The sequence below is a fragment of the Anser cygnoides genome, chromosome 7 (genome assembly GCF_040182565.1).
Source record: "Anser cygnoides isolate HZ-2024a breed goose chromosome 7, Taihu_goose_T2T_genome, whole genome shotgun sequence".
In the NCBI taxonomy this organism is placed as follows: domain Eukaryota; kingdom Metazoa; phylum Chordata; class Aves; order Anseriformes; family Anatidae; genus Anser; species Anser cygnoides.
In genome coordinates this window covers 18043001-18051715 of record NC_089879.1, presented here as the reverse complement: position 1 = coordinate 18051715, position 8715 = coordinate 18043001, and positions in this window count along the sequence as shown.

Here is an 8715-nt window from a genome sequence, read left to right as displayed (position 1 = left end):
ACCGGGCCGGGCGATACGCACGGCGCTGAGAACGAGCCGTGCGCGAAGCTGGGGAAGCGAAAAGTGTGTCTGAGAACGACCAACACGAACATTTTTCCTCCTAAAACCAGTTTCCGGGGACTCGGAATCGTCCTCATGACACACCAGCAACTGCTGCCATCGCCAGCCCCCAGGCAGCTGCCCTGAAGGTGGTGGGGAGGACTGCAGGCAGTGTACGCATTTGCTGCTAGGAGCTGTGGGGCTCCCAAAACTGTGGAAGTCACCGAGAACTCCCCACCTTACTGAATGAAATCTAACTAAACCCAAGACCGCTGCTCCCTGGGCTGGTATTCAGGGACCTGCATAACCGTGTTTGCAGTAGGCAGCTGGCTGGGTAGGGTTTATGAGTGATATTTGGGACCGCTCAGGGCACGAGGAGTCCTTGCTGCTTCTGTCCCTTGGCCAGCAATGGCTGGTGCCTTCTCCATCCGTGACCCAGGAACTGACTGCACATACAGCCAGCCTGATGCGGAGCAGGAGATCATTTCTTCAAACCTGTTTTTCTCTGCAACTGCAGCCTAACTGGGAGTAGACGCGTGGGCACTTACCACAACTCGGCTGAAGGGTGGCAACTTTTTACCTTACTCCACCAAAGCAAAACCACATTTAATTGCACGCTTATGTTTCCTTGTGGTAGGAGAAGCAGCCCTTCTGCTGACTCTGCAATGGAATGTAGTACCTGGTTCAAGTACTGCATCCAACCTTAGGCAGTAAACTTCCAGAAAACTAACAAAGGATAAAATGACAACGCCGAGTTTTAGTCTAGGAAAGGAAAGATTTGAAAGGATATCCAAACCTGGAATGGGTAACGGCAAAGGAAATACATTGTGGCTGCTGAGAAACAAGAAAGAATTCATGAATGTAAGCTACGGTACGGGAATTTTGATTTAGACTTGAGGCAGGTATTACCTAGAATGAAGTTAAAGAAGCATTAGATGCACTGAGGGCCTGGCCTAGGTAACTTTTTGAGATTCTTTCCAATCTTATATTTCTAGTATTTCCCTAATGTTTTGCTGTAGACACTGCACAATTATGTCCAGGGTAGAAGTGGAATGGATTGTGCTGAATGGAAGAAGGAGGTTAGGACAATATTCTGTTAGGATATGATCCACATCAGTCACAAGTTCAGAGGCAATACAACAAGAGGAAGTGTCACCCGCAAATAATATTGGAGAAAATATAAACGTGGAGCAATGTTCGAGTGGTCCAAATCAGTCAACAGGTTTTGCATACAAGGACAGATTCCATTCTAAGTGCACAAGTTTCCCTGATCTTGTAAGCTCTCTGTCAGGTATCAACACTTTCCAAATTTTTTGCATTACTGTGAAAAGATTACATTTCAAACTAATGTGCTGCTTTACCAAAACAATTTCAGACTCTTGTGCCGATGAATATCACACGAACTGATTTATGCACTTCAAAATACCACTTTTTTGTTTTAGTTTACATTACTTAATTTCGAAAAAGGTTTTGCATATCCCCTCAATTTTAGTCTCAGAATTCTTCACCTCTTCTGCAATGTAAATTAAGACAAAAGGGATAAAATTAGAGGATGTTTAATGCATCACGTGATCACCTGTAAGGGTTTAAAATGACGGAATCTCATGCCCTGAGGTGTACATAGTATTGCTATAGTGTAACTAGTCTGCTAACACTGACTCTCTGCGTATTACTTGGATGGCAAACATTTCATCCATTATTCCATTCCTGCCTGCACTTCAGATGCCCAGCTTTGTATCACCTCTACTTGTTTGTTCATAAACACTTGGAACCAGGCTGTAACACTCTAACTCTGTCAGTTCCATCAAACTAGCAACCGCGTCGTGGTTAAGATACTCTACCACAGGAGCAAAAGCACTGTACTCCAAGCCCTACAGTTTCAAGCCCAGTGGCAATGGGGGGAACAAAAAAAGAACACACAAGCAAAAAACAACAAACACCCACACTCAAGTGTCTTATCAGGCAGGCAACTCTGCCCGAAATTTTCAGGAATTCCTTGCTCATTCTGTGGGGCTCACATAGCTCCAGACAGAGGCAAAGCTGAAGCAAGCACCAAACAGGTGCAGGCCACATGTAAACCCAGTACCCAAGAACCCCCCAAAACTGCAACAGAGCACTGGTGTTGTTATTCGAATTCAAAGCCAGTCAGCTACAAAGCTTTGGTCATATTCTGGAGAGAAGTGGTAATAAGGAGCGACATCTTTAATAAGAAGCAACATCCTTCTCAAATTATACAAACCATATTATGCAACGTGAAGAGTGTAAGGAAACAGACTTCTGGTTTAGCTGCCTGCAGATTTATGTCCTAGGGATTGCTGGCACTCTGCCATTCCTGCTTATATTTCCATTCAGGTTACTTCTATTTTTATCCTGTTTCTATACTACAGGAATGTCATACTAGCTTATACCATTTCTTATTCAATTTTTCCTCTTAGAAAATAAATACAGTACAGCTTAATTAACATTAAAAATATTAGGAACATTGGTTTCAAAAATCAGATACTGTTGATTTGTTTTAGCTATATTCACATATCACACACATCTAAAGGAAAGTGCCACGTCTAGGAGTCCAGTATTTCTTTCAGATTTCTTTTCCAATTTCTTCAGAACCTGGGGAGGGATTACCTTTTGTTGTTGCGTGTGTATGCATATCTTTGGTAGACATACATGTTTAAAGTATGTTTTAATGCTCTTTTTTCCCTGCTTTAAATTGTGGGCTCAAAAGACCAACAGTCAAGCAAAACTACTTCATGACAAATGGTGGGTGCATAAAATAAGTGGTACAAAAGAGCTCAAAAACTGCAATGTCAGTTTTTAAAAAGGGACCCGATGGGCTCTAGTATTATCAGATGTGATCACAGAAAAGCTAAGCCCAGCTATGGCAACAGCTGCCCAACCTGAGAACTCTGCTTTCCCAAACATTAACACATCTGAGAGGGGAAACTGCAGGTTACAGAGGAAACAAAGGGCATAAATTTAGTCCAATGCTTAAATCTTTGCTAGATTGAACCCAAGAAAGGTTACACTGAAACCATCCATTCATTCCCTCCCCACCCACCTCTTGGCTCTTTTCAATTATGCCTTCTGTGACACTAAACAACTGTCGATTTTGTGAAGAGCTGCTCTGTTCCCCTGCACAGCCAAAGCTCATCTCCCCACCGCTTGGCTCAAGGGAGAGAAAGACAGAGAGAAGCACTCTAAGCAGGAACCTAGCATGGGTGGTCTGAAAAGCCACCAGGAGAAACGTTCTTTCACTTCACTGACGACTAATTGCGCACTGATAGACCTCTAAGCCCAAGCGCCCAAGCTGAGTGTCCAGGCAAGGCCGGATGAATGCTGCCTGGGAAGTTTTTCTGGACTAGGACACGGCCTGTATATCTAACAACACCAGCTAAGACACGGGAATAACAGTTAGGAGAGTACAAAGGCGTAGTCTGGCCTCACCAGTCTCTCCATTCAGACTTTTTGCTGGCCAAGTGGTTTCCACAGATATTCTCAGGAAGATTGGAGATGAGGTTAGAGTTCGTGGTTGCCCTCTTTCAACCAAACTGAAAAAAGCACGCAGCAGTCACAGAAGAGCAACAACCCTTCCTTGCTAAAGCTTTCCCTGCCAATACCTCTGTTTCTCTGTGCCCAACCAGACAATTACAACTTAATTTACAGGTTTTTACTCTCCAGCAGAGCTGTTGGTGTCCATCTTTTATACAAAACAAAAACCTTCTGTGCCTTAGTTCAGACATTTCAAATAAAACTCCCCAAATTGGTAAACATTTAAAATCGAGTCCTTGATTATTGCTTAGGAGTACAAGTCAATGACGATGTAGTAGGTGTTGGAGGTGAATCATCTTTTGCCATAGTTCCTATTTTGCAGTTTGTTTAAAAAAAAAAAAAAAGCTGAAACCAGGTAATGGATTCAAACTATTACATATGTAAAAAGCTGAAAATCTTGTTGCAAATACACTCTCCTTTGGCCCCATTCGTTAATCCACTCTCTCTCTGCTTCCTAAGTACTTAGCTCAGCACACTTATCTTTACACTGATCTTTAAATACACAAAATTTAATTGGAAAACATGCAACTTCACAACCCACTGATTGAGAAATAGTGTTCATCATCGTAAAAAACGATTGCGACAAGTGGCAGAGCACTCAGTAGAGAGAACAATAGCCTTTGCTCCATGACTGCTACCCCACAGACAATTATCCTCCTGTAAATACACGTATTGGTTTTGCTTGGCTGAATATATTTATGGTGTTTCTTTCAACCCAGTGTTTTTATATCATCCATCCATCAAAATACCATTGGTAAAGAAGTGACAGTTTCAAAACAAGCACTTTGAAATACAACAGAATAGTTGACAATTACAACTGACAATTACGAAAAACTCTTGCTCATCCAGCACTACCAGATACGAAAATTACCTGGTCCTCCTGTCAAAATTCAGCCGCACTGAGATTTTCCACTTGCGTTGTTCTGTATTCCCAGGGCTTAAATGCTGACACGAAATTCCCATGGATGTTAAAGGTTATGGATCAAGTTAAAACAGGGGACCAGACCTAGGCGGGTACGCAGGAGAAGAAAAAAGGCTTCTCTCTGAACTGTTCTGGCCAGACACACCTTCGATCCAGAAAGAGCTGGATTAGTTCTCCAAGGACATAAAGGACACAGTTTCCCTCTTCCAAACATTAGTTTCCCTTTTCCAAACTAGTCCCCAGACGGGGATAACTGCAGAAAGGAAACAGCACACCTTTGGCATTCCTCCTCAACCACCTTCAGGAGCAGGGAGATGTCTGCCTCAACAAAACAAGCATTTAAGCACAGGGTGACATCCAAACACCACAACTAAGGCTAGAGTTAAACCTTCAGTACCTGAACCATATGACTTTGCTTTCAGATAAATAAACCAAAGGTTTACCTATGGTTTTGATGCTGAGAAAACACTTTATATATGTCCTTGTGAGATTAAACTAAAACGACAGACACTGAAACTCAAAAGCTAATCTTTTTAAAAATATCTTTTTAAAGTCCATGTTTGCAAAGAACTAGAGAGTCTTGCGTAGGAAGGGGCTGTGCTATAAATGACAAATTTGTTCCTAAAAGCTCCAGCTACCTAGTAACAAAGAAGAGAAACAACCAAACATTATGCTAACATTGGGTAAGTTTGCCATAGTTACATCCTCTGATATTTCTGGGATTTGTGATCTTTTAGAGTAAATATTATAGTGAATAGTCTGTTGTGTGCAATGAATTTGGTTTTACCCAAGAAGCCTATTTAGAGATTTCAGGTTTTCACATGGTCAGTACAAACTACGTATGCAAACAAAAAAAAATCTATAACTACAGACTTCTGTCTTCTCTTTAGATACACTGTGAAAAGAAAAATATATAAAGTAACTTGCAGGGTCTCTCCTGTATAGGAGACTTGCATTTCACTGCAGGAACCTTAATGTTACCAAAATATTTATTTTCTTGTAATAAAACATAACTTATCATCCATATGCACACTTGGTCTAATGGGAATTTAGGACCCACAGAAATCATCTGGGTCATCAAAATAAGTTCTCTGAATCAATGACTAATCTGAACGGGTCAGAAAGATGTACACCAAGTATTTAATATCTTGTAAGATGTGACTGGACATCTTGGGACCAAAACATTCTTTTGACACTCACACATAACGTCCTGATGATGCACATGTAGACTCCTTAATCTCATGAACACCGCTAACCAAATATGTTGTATTTATCCTCAATTTTGACAAGGAAGTCAGATAAGGAAGCTACAGAGCTGGTTTTGGTGCCAGCCATTTCACAGATGGGAAGAGAAAACAAAAGCATTTTATATCTCACATATGACAGGACAGAAGGATATTTTTTTGGTTCCAAAACCTCTGTATATCCACTCAAAGCAGAAATGATGGGGCTAAGATGTTGGTCTCCAATACTTTTTGCCTAACCGCTCTAAAATCATCAAAAGATGAAAAGAGCCATGTACCTTACCTTCATTCCATCACCCCTTAGAATGGGCGAGAGTGGAGAAAGAGAGCTAGCACGCAAGCCAGGAAGGAAGGTACAACTACCCCGCCACGTGAAGGTATGACAAAAGTACTGCTACAGTAATCATGAGGCGTCAGTGGTGGACAACTGCAAATAAGAGAATCCCCACAAGTAACACAATATGATCTTGTTTCCATTCACAGGCACAACAAGTCTAATATAAAGTGAAACTGAGATACCTGACCTAAAACCCTAATCCAGTCTGATTTATGACTTCCTTATTATGCCAGTTTTCTTACCTTAGATTCTCTCAGAGCACGTAAACTAAACAATGTATAGATAAACCAGTTCATTTTAATTCCCACATTTTGATGCAAATGCAAACAGCACTGAGCTGACACACCATGACTGTTTTTCATAGGATTAGGAAAGACTACCTAATCAGTGAAAATGCTTAATAAAAAGTTTACTGGGATCTCCTTCCTGCAGAGAGAAATCAGGCAGGAGTTCTAGTTTCAATGAATTAGAAAGTCTGTGGTTAAAAACAATCTTCCACGCCTAGTCACCAAACAAGTTTAAATTTGATTACAAGCAGATTGATTCGAGTCACAGCACAGACCGGTGTAAGGGAAAAGCAAAATGGCAGAACAGTTCTGAATTTACATGCTTGGCGCTTATGTAGCGCTCTGTGCCCAGAGATCTTCAAGCACTTCACAAACTGTGAAAAACTGTTCTTCTCACCTCTCATTCAAAGAGAGAAAAGCAATAATTAAAAACAGAAAGTAGTGAGAGAGCAGAGAAAGAACAGTTCTCACCTCTAAACTAAAACCAGTATTGCGTTCAGATTGACCCCAACATGGAAATGAAAATACCCAGGCCCCCTCAAGTGGAAAACATAGCTGTAGGATTCCACAATCATTCTCAGATTTGTACTGCATGTACCCAGACAAGGTCAGCACTGAAGTGAAGCTCTGAAAGATTCCAACTCTGTTGGAAAAACATCAGAAGTAAATATCTTAATTTCCTGAAACGGAATTCCTATTTATCTCAAGCCGATCACAGATTCAACAAACAGCCTCAGTTCCCCAGAAACTGTATTCCCAGCAAACTGTCTATTAATCTAGCAGAAATTGTATCCACGGCAGTTTGTCTATTAATCTAGCAATGTTTTGGATTGGCTGATTAGCAGTCAAACTTACATTTCATCAGACAGAACATGCTGTCTTCCATTTGATATGGCAGGGCCCTGGAAAGACTCCTCCTTCAAGCTACTTATTGAAACCAGGATCCATTTCAGGTTTTTTGTTGTTTGTTTTGTTTTGTTTTGTTTTTTTCTTAAAAAAACAACAAACAAAAAACCCAACCTTGCTTGGAGTTTCAACAAATTAACTCATCAGTATTAGCTTCCTTTGTTGAAGCTCCTTGAGCCTATTGGAAACGCACATTTTCACCCCACCAACATCTTGTTGTTCTGCTTGTAACATTCAGTGAAAAGCCACTTATTTATCTTTGCATGTACATCCACCTAAGTTATGGCTGTTACCACTGTGATCAAAGTTCTAGGCACAGAGGTTACTGACCTCAAAACACACTGTTTGAAGTCCTTGTTTGACATAATTTGTGTTATTCTCTACGTCAATAGTTATTCGATCTGTTGTCTACTCCATTTACAATTGAACAAAAGCAAAGGAATAGAAACTACTAGTTGAGGCACTGCTCTTAAGACGTTTTCCTGTCGCAGTACTGCCTAATAAGAGGCCAGTGTTCCCAAGTCTGCGGTCTGTGTTCTCTTCCCATCATAAGCATGCATCAGCATTAGCTGTGGTTCCGTCAAATCAGACTGGCATTATGATACCACCTTATAAGCTGTAGCCAAAGGGGAAAAACAAACACAAAAGAAGGGGCAGGGGGAGGAGGAATGGAGAGGGAGTTGTGACCAGCAGCCTTTCACAGCTGCTTTTTAAGGAAGCATTTGTTGGGGAACTTCTGTGAAGTTGCGTACTCCTCGTCTTTCATTTATGCTTTAGTAATTCCCCCTTGCGCTCTCTTCCTCTTCTTTGATGCAGAGAAGACAAGTAAGCAGCACTCTCTGGAAACATCCAGAACAGTACCTACAGCATGGGGGCTCAAGCAAAGTGGATCTGGGCTGAGTAACTAAGGCCATACTTTGGAAGAGGCGTAGCAGTGCCAAGCTGTGCTGTCATCTCCACCCAGGTAGTGACCTCACCATTTTGGTCGGTATCGCTCTGTGTTCAGAATCGTGAAATTACCAGAATACCGCTATAAATTCTATTACTATCTGCAGGCTAAACTAACTGATAATAAGCAAGCTTATTAAAATTTAAAAAAAGGTTTTCTAAGAGTAGATCCTAGCTAATATTCTAAATGATGATGGCCTATCAGGAACGCATGCAGTCAGTAATAGCCAGTATGTTTAGCCTTACAGAAGTCTACAATATGGAAAGCACTATTATTCCAAATTACCAAACAGTATGCTCGGGAAAAAAGAACATGGAGTTATTTGCTCAGACATAAAGCTTATCATTATTGAGGTTAGGACTCCATTCCATTCTCTCCTAAATTGTTTTAGGATAAGCTATACCAAAACCAACCATATCAAGTACAACTCCCACAAGGCATTTAGGTTCTTACTGATACAACACTACGTGTCTCCATAAGGG